We start from the raw sequence: 12,014 nt of genomic DNA, 5'->3' as shown, positions 1-12,014 counted from the left end.
CTTGGGACTAGCTGTGGCTGGGATGTAGTAGAAACTGGGAGACCGGATGAATGCTTTGATCATAGGGGTAACTCTACTCTTGTATACCAGACGCTAAGTGGAGGAATGCTGGACTGGACTCCGTACTGGAATAAACGACTGGAATCTGGGCGTGATGGACTGGAACCTGGATGTGGGAACAGGGAGGACCTAAACCCATGACCAGAGACTCAGTACCCCCAAGAACTGCGAAACTCAGAGGAATATAGCACCACAGCTGGGGCTGGGAACTCAGGCAGTGAATATACAGGAGTGGCACCCTCCTGAACAGAATAAGCCTTGAACTGGCCCTGGACAACTTAGAACCTGGGGTTGGCCTGGAACTGGAAGTCGGTACCCGAGACAGAGTTGACTCCAGAAAGTGGATGACTCAGAACAACAACCTACTACCCCAGATAGCCCGGTGGTAGTCAGTAGAAAACCCGACAGTGCTTACACTGGCTGGAGGAAACCAAAGAGCTGCTCTCCGACTGACTGAAATGATTGACACCTCACAAGGATGATTTTTCTCAATTGCGACCTCTGAAGAAGCCGGCAGTAGTGGCTGACGTCACATTGAAGAGACTCAATGTGATCCGACTTGTTCAGGTAATAATTTAAGGAAGCAATGCCTGTACAAGGTTCATTACTATACCATGTACCTTCTATAGACTATGGTTGAAGTCAGTATAATAGCAAACAGGATGAAGCTGAATTCACACGAAGGTTAATGGCTGAAATCTGTATACAGCAGTCAGAATGAAGCAGCAAATAAACAGCAATTGTGGTAAGCTGGAACTAGGAAAGTGTTGCACTGGCAATTAGCTAAGTGTAGGAGGAGACTATTATAGTCTGCAGAGGAAGCTAATTGGTGGATGAGATCAGCGGATAAAGGTATGAAAGAGCGATTTATGCAAGTTGCCATAATTCAGCGTCTTTGCAGGGAACTTTTAAAGTGGCGATGCCTTGTAAAGGCAAGTTTGTCTTTATTTTTTTAATTGTTTAGAGGGGATGTTTCAGTGCATTCTATGTTCTCTTTCTCAAATGTGCAGGGTACAGAGGCTATAGTAAGGGAGGGTCCTGTGTTGCCAGCTAAGACTAGTTAGGTCTCCTCAGTACTGGTAGGATTGTTAGAGTTTTCTTAGCTTAGATAGGGGGTGGTTAAGGGAATAAGTATACCATTGTTTTTGTCTAGGTATGCAGGGTGGGGGTATAGGTTATGGCTGGGAGTTAGGATGTTTAACGTAGTTCCATCAATATGTTTAACTAATACATTACTGTATGTTCATTATTTTGAAACATTGATTGCAAGATGTTATGTGCATCTACAATACCACATGTTGTTATACTCTAAGTACTTTCAATGCAACCCTTCGGAATATGCTGTTTCTTATTATTCTTAAATGTATTGTATATCCAGCTTTGGTGCAGATTTGGAAATGTATGACAGGGGTCTGAAGATAGATGATGGGGTCTTCTAGGGTGAGACATGGGGGGCTTTGGCTCCTTTCGTGGAATGTACGGGGGCTTGATGATCGTATTAAAAGGTCCCTAGCTCTTACACAATTGAAAAAAAAATCCAGATGTGGCTTGTCTGGTGGACATACCATTCGGTGCATTCTTCGCACTAGAGGGGGGTATCAGTGCTGATCATTGATGATCCAATTTGCTACTTCAACCAATACCTCAACTGTTTTATTATCTACGGATGCGGAAAAAGCATTCAATAGAATTGACTTGGACTTCATGCAGGTATACTTAGCCATTTGGGGTTAGGGCCGGTGGGGCTGGCAAGAATTCAAATGTTATACACACATCCAACAGCTAGAGTTAAGTTTAATGGGGATCTATCAGAACCCGTTAACATAACAAATGCAACGAGGCAGAGTTGCCACTTGTCTCCAATGATTTTCATCCTATGCATGGAGACATTAGCGCCGTTCATTAGAGCGAACCCAGATATTCCTGAAGTGCAGATGGGAGATAAATAATTTAAATTAGCACACTTTGTGGATGACCTCCTGGCCATCCTTATAAATCCAATAGTTTCCATCCTGAATCTAATGTCGGAATTCCGCGTTTTTGGGGAGCTATCTAATTTTAAAGCTAATTATTCAAAATCAGTGGCCCTTAACATTTCTTCTGAATCTGACGTAGTTGAAAGTCTGAAGCCGGCTTTTACCTTTGTCTGGCACCCCACACATCTTAAATACTTGGGGGTGATTATAAATAAAGGTAACTCAAAGATTTATAATGATAACTTCCTACCCTATAACCATCCATTCAAATCTGAGGGACTGGCTCCAGTGTTACGGCAAACAGTGTGGCATAAACTTATAGAACAGGTAGACGAGGTCTTCACCTTTAGCAGCCGCCTTTCCTGTAGAGACTGGTTATGCTCACAGGTAATCAAATGCCCCCCCAGGTCTTAACCTTTAAGTAGTACAAGTTTACACTCACATGGCTGCGCACAGGTTCGCGAGGTAACACACGGAATGGAGGCAGGCCAGCGATCTGCAGGCTGGACGGAGCACCAGAGGAGACGTCAGGTACCAGCAGGGTTGGGGTCACAGGCAAAGGTTCAGAATCCAAAGATAAGCAATAGGTCAAGGTCACAGGCAAAGCTTCAGAATCCGGGCATAGGCAATAGGTCAAGGTCACTGTCACACGCCGGTCCCATAGCTAGATGTTGGCGTTGTGACTTGCCCTTTAAGAACTATGATGGTGCTTGCTCTTGCTTCAGAGTCACTACCTTTCCATAGGTGTTCCTTGTTATGTTGATTGGGACCTCCTTCCGAAGTCTATTGGTCTCAGAGGACTATTTCAATCTCCCGTAATCATGGACTCATTGCCTGATCTTCGTGTTACTCACACTGCTGTGGGTTCTGGCTGCATACCTGACTTTCTGTTTATCTCCTGGATACTATCAGTTGCCGAAGTTACCTGTCATCATTGCTCTCCATCGGCTCCGCTGTATGCCAGTTCATGGTTCATCTACAAGCTGAAGTTACTTGTCGTTGTTCATCTGCACACAGAACTGTTCGTGAGTTGTCTGCTACACCTGTGCTCATATTGGTTGGCACAAGTACTACTCTACTCGGCTGTCTATGTTGCGGTATTCTATGTTAAACTACAATCAAGTTTTCTTGTCATCTGTGGTTCTATGTCTGGCACAGCTATTATTATTCTACTGATTATTATTGTTGGACTGTTAATATGAATATATTGCCAAGCCGGGAGCCATTTCCTCAACTCAAATGGTGTGCATTACCAGCTGTTGTCTATTGGTGATGAACTCACGCTTACCTGTTAACCGGATCATCTGTGACCTGTAGTTCCACGCTCAGTTGGATTTCGTTTATCACGCTGCTACTTCTAGGCAACACCTTGTTGCATGTTACCAGTTATATCCAAGTTCTTGGACAGCACATAACGTTTTCTGTTCCGCTAATATGAACTATTGTGATACCTATAACCACCTGCTAAAGTGAATCATATTATCTGTTTGGATCAGCCAAGTCTGCATACTATTCTCATTGGACTTCTAGCTGTGTCAGTGGTTCACCTTCATCTGCTGTGTGTTTCGTGTAGGATCCAAGTGTTCTAATTACCATCTCAGCGTTGAACTGTTATATTGCTGATTTCTCATGCTGTTGCCATTGGTTACTAACTGAAGTAACTTCTGTGATTATTACTGTATTCTATGAACTGCCGTGGGCTCAGCCCTGCTGAGTCGTACATACCTTTTATTACTACTGCTGTTGTACCATCTATTAATATACTAAGTTGCAACATTACCATCATCATCTGTGTTATTGTTCCCTGTGATGCTCTCAAGCTAAGAACTTCAAGTTCCATCGTGTTCTGTCTCCACCACCCTCTACTATCACCATCTAAGTAGAGGCTGGGGATCCATAATTATTCATAGCCGTGACAGTCACAGGCAAAGGGTCAGAATCCAGGGACAGGCAATAGGTCATACACAGGTAATCCAATAAACAGGTTCACAGCAACAAAGGCTAAGGAGCAGGCTAAGGACTGGAGGACAGAACTATAGGCACTGGCCAATAGGGGCAATAGTGTAATCAGTCCTAGAGACTGTCATAATCAGTTTCATGTGCTGATTAGCACACGCGCCCTGCTGGACCTAATGCCGGGACGCGGCGCTATGACTACAGCGTCCCGACTGTTGTCATCATAGTGATGGCCGGGACGCAGGTGAGGGAGTTGCGGTGGCTGGTTACCACCACGGCTCGTAACAGTACCCCCCCTTAAGGAGGGATCAAGGAACCCCGACACCCAGGTTTTCCAGGGAACTGTTTAAAGAATTTCTTGAGGAGTTGGCGTGTAGGCATTTTTGAGGGACACAAGAACGTTCTTCTGGGCCATAGCCTCGCCAATGTACTAGGAAATGGATTTGTCCCTGAACCCTCTTGGAGTCGAGAAGTTTTTCTACAATAAATTCATTGGAACCTTGCAAGTTAACTGGTTGAGGTTTGGGTTTTTTCAGAGTCACAAACTTAGAGGACAAGACAACAGGTTTCAGGAGGGAACATTGAAACGTATTAGGCATTCTCAAAGAAGATGGAATCTTCACCCTAAAGGCAACTTTTCTTATAATAGAAAATGGCCCAATGAACCTAGGTCCCAATTTCTTGCAGGGTTGTTTGAGCCTAATATTCCAGGTGAACAGCCAGACTTTGTCTCCCACTTTAAAAGAACAGTTCCTGCGATGACGGTCCGCAAAATATTTTGACCGAGCAGAGGCCTAAAACAAGGCGACATGGACTTTTTTTCAGATGATTCTGAGTTGGGAAGCTGTTTGGCGTACCCCAGGAGATATAGAAGAGTTGATTGCAGCAAAAGAGATAGACCTGGGATGAAGGCCGTAGTTGCAAAAGAAAGGAGATGTGCGGGTGGGAAAATGGCAAGAGTTATTGTAGGCGAATTCGGCCCACGGAAGTAAAGATGACCAATTGTTATGAAATTTGGAAATGTAGAACCAAAGAAACTGTTCCAATGACTTGTTGACTCTTTCTGTTTGACCATTTGACTGTGGGTGGTAAGCAGAGGACAGACTGACAATAATGCCAAGGTGATTGCAGAAAGATCTCCAAAACTGATGAATTGAGAGCCACGTTCTGAAATAATATCTTCAGGCAACCCGTGGAGATGGAAGATATGGTGGATGAATAATGATGCCAGAGTTTGGGCGTTGGGTAGCCCTGCCAAAGCAATGAAGTGTGCCATCTTACTAAAACGATCAACCACGACCCAGATTGTATTGTGATCGGATGACCAGGGTAAATCTACAATGAAATCCATAGAAAGATGTGACCAAGGCTTGCTTGGAGTAGATAAGGGTATGAGTTGACCCAACGGAGAACATGAGAGTACAAATTCTTTAACATCAGCGGATAAGGAGGGCCACCAAACTGTGTGTAGGAGGATTTCAGTGGTCTTGAATACTCCAGGATGTCAGCAACCTTGTTGTCATGAGCCTCAGACATTACAGCCTTCCTGAGATGGACTGGTACACACAATTTACCCGACGGAGTCTCAGAGGGAGCGATCTTTTGGAAATTTTGGAGAACAGCACCCAAATCCTGGGTCAATCCCGAATGAATAGAGGATGAATGCACAATAGGAAGCAGCGTAGCGGAAGGAGCATGAGAGGACACAAAGCTGCGGGAGAGAGCAACCGCTTTAACATTTTTTGAACCTGGTCTGTATGAAATAATAAAGTTGAAGCGGGTAAAGAACAAGGCCCAGCGTGCCTGTCTGGAGTTAGGGCGTTTGACCGATTCAATAAACAACAAATTTTTGTGGTCTGTGAGCACAGAGATGACATGAACAGCATCCTACAGCAGAGTGTCGCCATTCCTCAAATGGCCATTTATTAGCCAAAAGTTCTCGGTTACCCACATCATAATTTCTCTCAGCAGCCGAGAATTTTCATGAGAAATAAGCACATGGGTGCAGTTTATGATACCGAGGATCCTTCTGGGTGGGGACCGCACCAGCACCTCTATCAGAGGCATCCACCTCGATGACAAACGGTACTTCAGGATTGGGATATCTTAATACTGGAGCGGAGGCAAAGGCAAACTTCAGGGCTTCAAAAGAGGCAATAGCATCAGAGGTCCAATTAGTTGCATCAGCCACTTTCTGGGTTAAGGCCGTAAGAGGCGCTACAATGTCAGAAAAGGAATGAATAAATCTGCATGAATAGTTTGCAAAGCCCAAGAATCTTTGTATGGCCTTCAGATTGGTTGGGCGTATCCAATCTAAGACTGCTTGGACCTTACTGAGAACCATGAAGAAACCCCCCGGGGAGATAATATATCCTAGAAAAGAAACTTTTTGGACCTCAAATTCATACTTTTCTAGTTTGGCAAAGAGTTGATGTTGTCGAAGTTCAGAAAGGACCTGTTTCACATGATGGCGGTGCAGATCTATGGACGAGGAATATATCAGGATATCACCCAGGTATACTACGACAAAGTACCCCAAAAATTCTCGTAGAACATCGTTAATTAGATCCTGGAAGATAGCGGGTGCGTTGCATAAACCAAAAGGCATGACCAGATACTCATAGTGGCCTGAATGGCTATTAAATGCGGTCTTCCATTCATCCTCGTCTTTGATGCATATTAGGTTGCATGCTCCTCGTAGATCTATCTTGGTGAACACTGAAGCATTTCTGAGTTGATCAAATAGGACCGAAATGAGGGGAAGTGGGTAAGTATTCCTGAAGGTGATTTTATTCAACCCACAGAAGTCAAAACAGAGTCGAAGAGAGCTGTCTTTTTTTAGACACAAAGAAGAACCCGGCTCCTACCGGGGATCTAGAAGGTCTAATGAAGCCTTTTTTCAGATTCTTTTTAATGTACTCCTCCATGGCCTGTGTTTCAAGAATCGAGAGAGAATACAGTCTCCCATTAGGGAGTTTAGAGTCAGGGACTAGGTCATGTCAAAGTCAGCAAATTGGATAAAGTCATTTCAATTAATATCGAGCAAACTTGATTATCTTTGTCTGAAATTATGCGTAGAGCATGCTACGGCGTGAAAGGGCGTATCCAGCCGCAACACGTGGCAATAACAGTTATTACACTTCTGTATACATTCGCACAAACACACACACTTGTAAATAGTACACATTAATCGTAGTTGCAACACATAGTTATTTATGTCGAGATATAGTAGTGTTTATGTGTAATATTATAAGTTATATGCATATTAGTGATACATATGGTTCAGGTTAAAGGAAATGTGTCATGTCTGATATCATATTAATCCCTTTACATCAGCAGCTGTCCGGTGCATTCGGCGAAGAGATCGCACATTGCATACTCTAGTTATTGATGTTAGGGAATAAACCTTTAATATGATGCTGACTATAAAATACTAATAGACTAGTTGTAACTGGAGTCTTGGCAGGAACAAAGGAGCACATCCCCTGGAGAGATGACCCCCACCTTTGGATTCTTTAGTTTGAAGTAGCCTATGATCTGCAACCCCCTGGACCTTCCTGAAGCCTGGACCAATAGAAGCAAGCCATACCATCTGCATTGTTTTACTGTATTTCTGTTTGCATATAAGCAGTAGCTTTCATCTAGTGTTCAGTCATATAGACCACAGACTTCAGACCTGAATGACTGTTCATTGGATCCAGAGCGCCTGCGATAAGTAACGCTTGAATTATTTTGCTTGAATTATTCTGCTACTTTTTGAGAATAAATATTTGTGCGTTGGAAACACAAATTGAGATTCGACAATCGTTATTGGATAGCGACAAAACGTGCATAACAGTCAATTGTGATGTGGATAATCAATTCACACAAATGGAAGTTGAATTAAAGCTGGTTATAAAATAAAGTTAGGATGCTTAAGAGTTAAGAGAGCTACGTGCATAAATATATGTTGACAAATTAAGCTGTTTTACTGTTATAGAGATATTGCTTAAGGTATGTGGAGAAACATGTCTAAAAAGTATTGCAGTAACGTATCTAAAGGAAATATGCCCTCCATTATACATATTAAGGGAATAGGGAAGTTGTGGTACAGTAAGGTACAGTAAGTTAGCACCTGATAAGATGTGGCAAGATTAATGCCTATATCTGGGGGGGCGAGGGGAAGATATTGATAGTTCCTGAGATGTGGAGTGATATTATTGGTCTAAAGTATTTTATGATGCTTTTTATCTACGTATTATTTTGTGGTTTTAAGAAATAAAAGACTTGCAAAGGTACTATGAAAATACCATTATTCTATTTGAATTGAATGGTCTGTATTGCGCATACATAAATAAAGAACATATTCTGAAGAGACTTCGTTTTTGGATTAATTCTACAAAAGTCCATATCAAATTGCACAATCGTAGTCACGATGAGGAGGTAACGTGTCAGCTGCCTGTTTAGAGAATACAGCTTGAAACTCATGGTAGGGTGCCGGTAGCTGATCCAAAGAGACCTGGAGCAGACGAATAGGCACAGCCAAACAGGATGACGAACACGACGGGCTCCAGTGAATAATGTCTCCCTTGTTCCAATCAATGACCGGATTGTGGAGCTGTAACCAAGGATGTCCCAAGATCACCGAAATGTAGTGCCCCCACGGTGAGTTGTAATAGTGGGGTCTGTGAACACACTTTCCCACCTGGTAGAGGACCTCCATCCAGACCACAGACAATAATGGGTGATTCAAGCTTAATGATGGACATTCCCAAGGAATGGGCCAAGTCTAGATCCAGGACGTTTCCAGTGGCGCCACTGTCCAGGAAGGCATAGACAGGATTCAGATTGTGCACCAAAGGAGATAACTGCAGGAACCAGAAGTGTATTTTTGGAAGATATTATTTGTAAGCCTAGATGAACCTCTTCCTTGTTCTCTAGGCTTGCTCTTTTCCCGATCTGTCTGATTTGTCTGACTTGTTTGGACAAGCACGAAGGAGGTGGCCCCTGTTGCCACAATACAGACAAAGGCCTAAAGTACGTTTCTGGGTTTTCTCTTCCGAAGGAAGACGATACGAACCCAGCTGCATGGGCTCAGCGGCTACATAATGTACAGCAGGAGGAACAAGAAAAGAACTTGAGAAAATAGAGGTGTCCCTCTCGGCCTTCCTTTCTTTAAACCTGTGGTCAATCTTGATGACCAGTTGCATGAGATTCTCCAGTGTAGCTGGTACTGGATATTGCACCAGAGAATTTTTTATTTGTTCAGAAAGACCCAAATGGAATTGGCTACGGAGTGCTGGGTCATTCCCCTCGCTGTCTGTGGACCAGCGCCTGAACTCCACACAGTATTCCTCAGCCGTGCGGCGACCCTGTTTCAGGGCCCTGAGGTGTGATTCAGCCGAGGCGACTCTGTCAGGGTCATCATAAAGGAGTCCTAGGGCATCAAAGAACCATCCACAGATCGGTGTGGAGGACTTGTGGGAGCAAGGCTGAATGCCCAGGATTGAGGATCACCCTGCAAGAGAGATATAATGATGCCAAGTCTTTGAAGTGTGACAGGCCTTGAACCATCTGAGATAGCGTTTGGATTTGGCCCGCCAAGACTTGAGCTGGAGAAAGATTTGTTCAGCTATCATCCATGGGAATAGTCTCACAGTTTTCATTGGCTGGTTATAATGTTACGGCAACCAGTGTGGCATAAACTTATAGAACAGGAAGAACAGGTCTTCAACTTTAGCAGCCGCCTTTCCCGTAGAGACTGGTTATGCTCACAGGTATTCAGATGCCCCCAGGTCTTAAACTCTAAGTAGTACACATTTATACTCACATGGCTGCACACAGGTTCGCGAGGTAACACACAGAATGGAGGCAGACCAGCGATCTGCAGAGTGGACGGAGCACCAGAGGAGATGTCAGGTACCAGCAGGGTCGGGGTCACAGGCAAGGATTCAGAATCCAAGGATAAGCAATAGGTCAAGGTCACAGGCAAAGGTTCAGAATCCAGGGACAGGCAATAGGTCAAGTTCACAGGCAAAAGTTCAGGATCCAGGGACAAAAATAGGTCATACACAGGTAATCCAATAAACAGATTCACAGCAACAAAGGCTAAGGAGCAGGCTAAGGACTGGAGGACAGAACTATAACCGGCAGGGAGGCTAAGCCCTCTCTGCCTTATAAACAGACACTGGCCAAAAGGGGCAATAGTGTAATCAGCCATAGAGGCTGTCATAATCAGTTTCATGTGCTAATTAGCGCACGCGCCAGGCTGGACCTAATGCCGGGACGCGGCGCTATGACTTCAGCGTCCCGACTGTTGTCCAGGCAATGGCCAGACTAGACCCGGAAGTGACGTCCCGGTCGTCATAGCGATGCCCAGGACGCAGGTGTGGGAGTCGCGGCGGGTGGGCACTGCCGCGGCTCGTAACATCCAGAAGGACTTTTCCCTGATAGTTAGAGCTAATGTTGTAAAAATTAATTTACTTCCGAGAGTTCTATACCTCTTACATACACTCCCAATCCATGTCCCCACTTCTTGGTTTAATGAACTTCATAGGGCCATTAGACACTTTGTTTGGAGGGGCAGGAGGCTTCGTTTCAAGCATGACATACTATATAAACGCAAATGTGATGGTGGTTTACAGTATCCACATTTCTCTACATATTATGATGCTGTTATGCTGAATAGAGTTCTTGATTGGATGAGAGGAGGAGGGGGGGGGACAAGCAGTGGGTCCGCATTGAAGATTACATATTAAACACACAAATTGATCTTGCTCTATGGCAGTCCTCGCTTCCCACTGTTAAACACCCGACTATCTCTCCCACTTTGTCTAGATGGTCAAGGCTGCGCATTATTCCACATATTTCCACAAAACACTCACACTCGATCACACTTATTGAAAACCCGGACTTTCCCCCCGGTCTTTCAAGACAGACTTTCCAATATTGGATTCAAGCAGGGGTAACTCGTGTCGGCCAGCTGGTGGACGTGTCGGGATTCATACCCTTTGCTAATTTACAGGCAAAATGGGGTCTACCCAATGTGGAAATATGGAGATACATTCAATTGAGGCATTTTGCGTGTTCTCAGGGCGTCCATGAGAAGGCGGACAGGGCTCTCACACAAATTGAGTCCCTATGTACCGTGCCCCAACGCCCTGGGCAAACTTTATCATCTATATATAAGCTCTTGATTGGGCTTTTATTCAATACACTACCTAAATTCATTAGGGATTGGGAGCGGGAGTTAAACACAGTCATACCTGAGTCAGAGTGGGGGGACATATTCCAGCGTACTCAAGCTAGTTCAGTTAGTGTGAGAGAGGATGAAACACATTTCAAAATATTTACTTGGTGGTACCTGTATCCCAGACTCCTATCTAAAATGTTTCCTGCTGTCTCTGATCTTTGTAAGAGTGTCAGGGGGCATTGATCTGATCTTGAAAATTAAGCATGGGCGGGCCTGGTTAGTACATGGATGGGAGACCACCTGGGAATACCAGGAGCTGAAGGTCTTTTTTCTCTTGTTCATGCTTCCCACAATGCTGGTGTTGAGATGTATAAGAGATGTAGGTCAATAGGAAGCCAATACCTACAGCCACACCACCCTGAACAAGCCCAATCTCGTCTGATCTTGGTAGCTAAGCAGGGCTGGGCCTGGTTAGTACTTGGATGGGAGACCACCTGGGAATAACAGGAGCTGAAGGTCTTTTTTCTCTTGTTCATGCTTCCCACAATGCTGGTGTTGAGATGTATAAGAGATGTAGGTCAATAGGAAGCCAATACCTACAGCCACACCACCCTGAACAAGCCCAATCTCGTCTGATCTTGGTAGCTAAGCAGGGCTGGGCCTGGTTAGTACTTGGATGGGAGACCACCTGGGAATAACAGGTGCTGTAGGCCTTTTTTTTTTCTCGCTTGTTCCGGCTTCCTTCAATGCTGGTTTTGAGATGTATAAGAGATGTAGGTCATTAGGAAACCAATACCTACAGCCACACCACCCAGAACAAGCCCAATCTTGTCTGATCTTGGAAGCTAAGC

General features: G+C 44.4%; 1 non-coding gene and 1 pseudogene across 1 annotated transcript; both read left to right on the top strand.

The window, feature by feature from the left end:
• Window positions 1-11,563: 11,563 nt before the first annotated feature.
• Window positions 11,564-11,682, top strand: LOC142116329 (5S ribosomal RNA; annotated as a pseudogene).
• Window positions 11,683-11,757: 75 nt separating this feature from the next.
• On the top strand, window positions 11,758-11,876 carry LOC142133391 (5S ribosomal RNA). The gene has a single exon (XR_012686771.1). It is a non-coding gene; the product is annotated as a 5S ribosomal RNA (ribosomal RNA).
• Window positions 11,877-12,014: the final 138 nt, after the last annotated feature.

The sequence above is a fragment of the Mixophyes fleayi genome, chromosome 1 (genome assembly GCF_038048845.1).
Source record: "Mixophyes fleayi isolate aMixFle1 chromosome 1, aMixFle1.hap1, whole genome shotgun sequence".
NCBI lineage: Eukaryota > Metazoa > Chordata > Amphibia > Anura > Limnodynastidae > Mixophyes > Mixophyes fleayi.
This window is presented reverse-complemented; position numbering and strand designations above follow the sequence as displayed.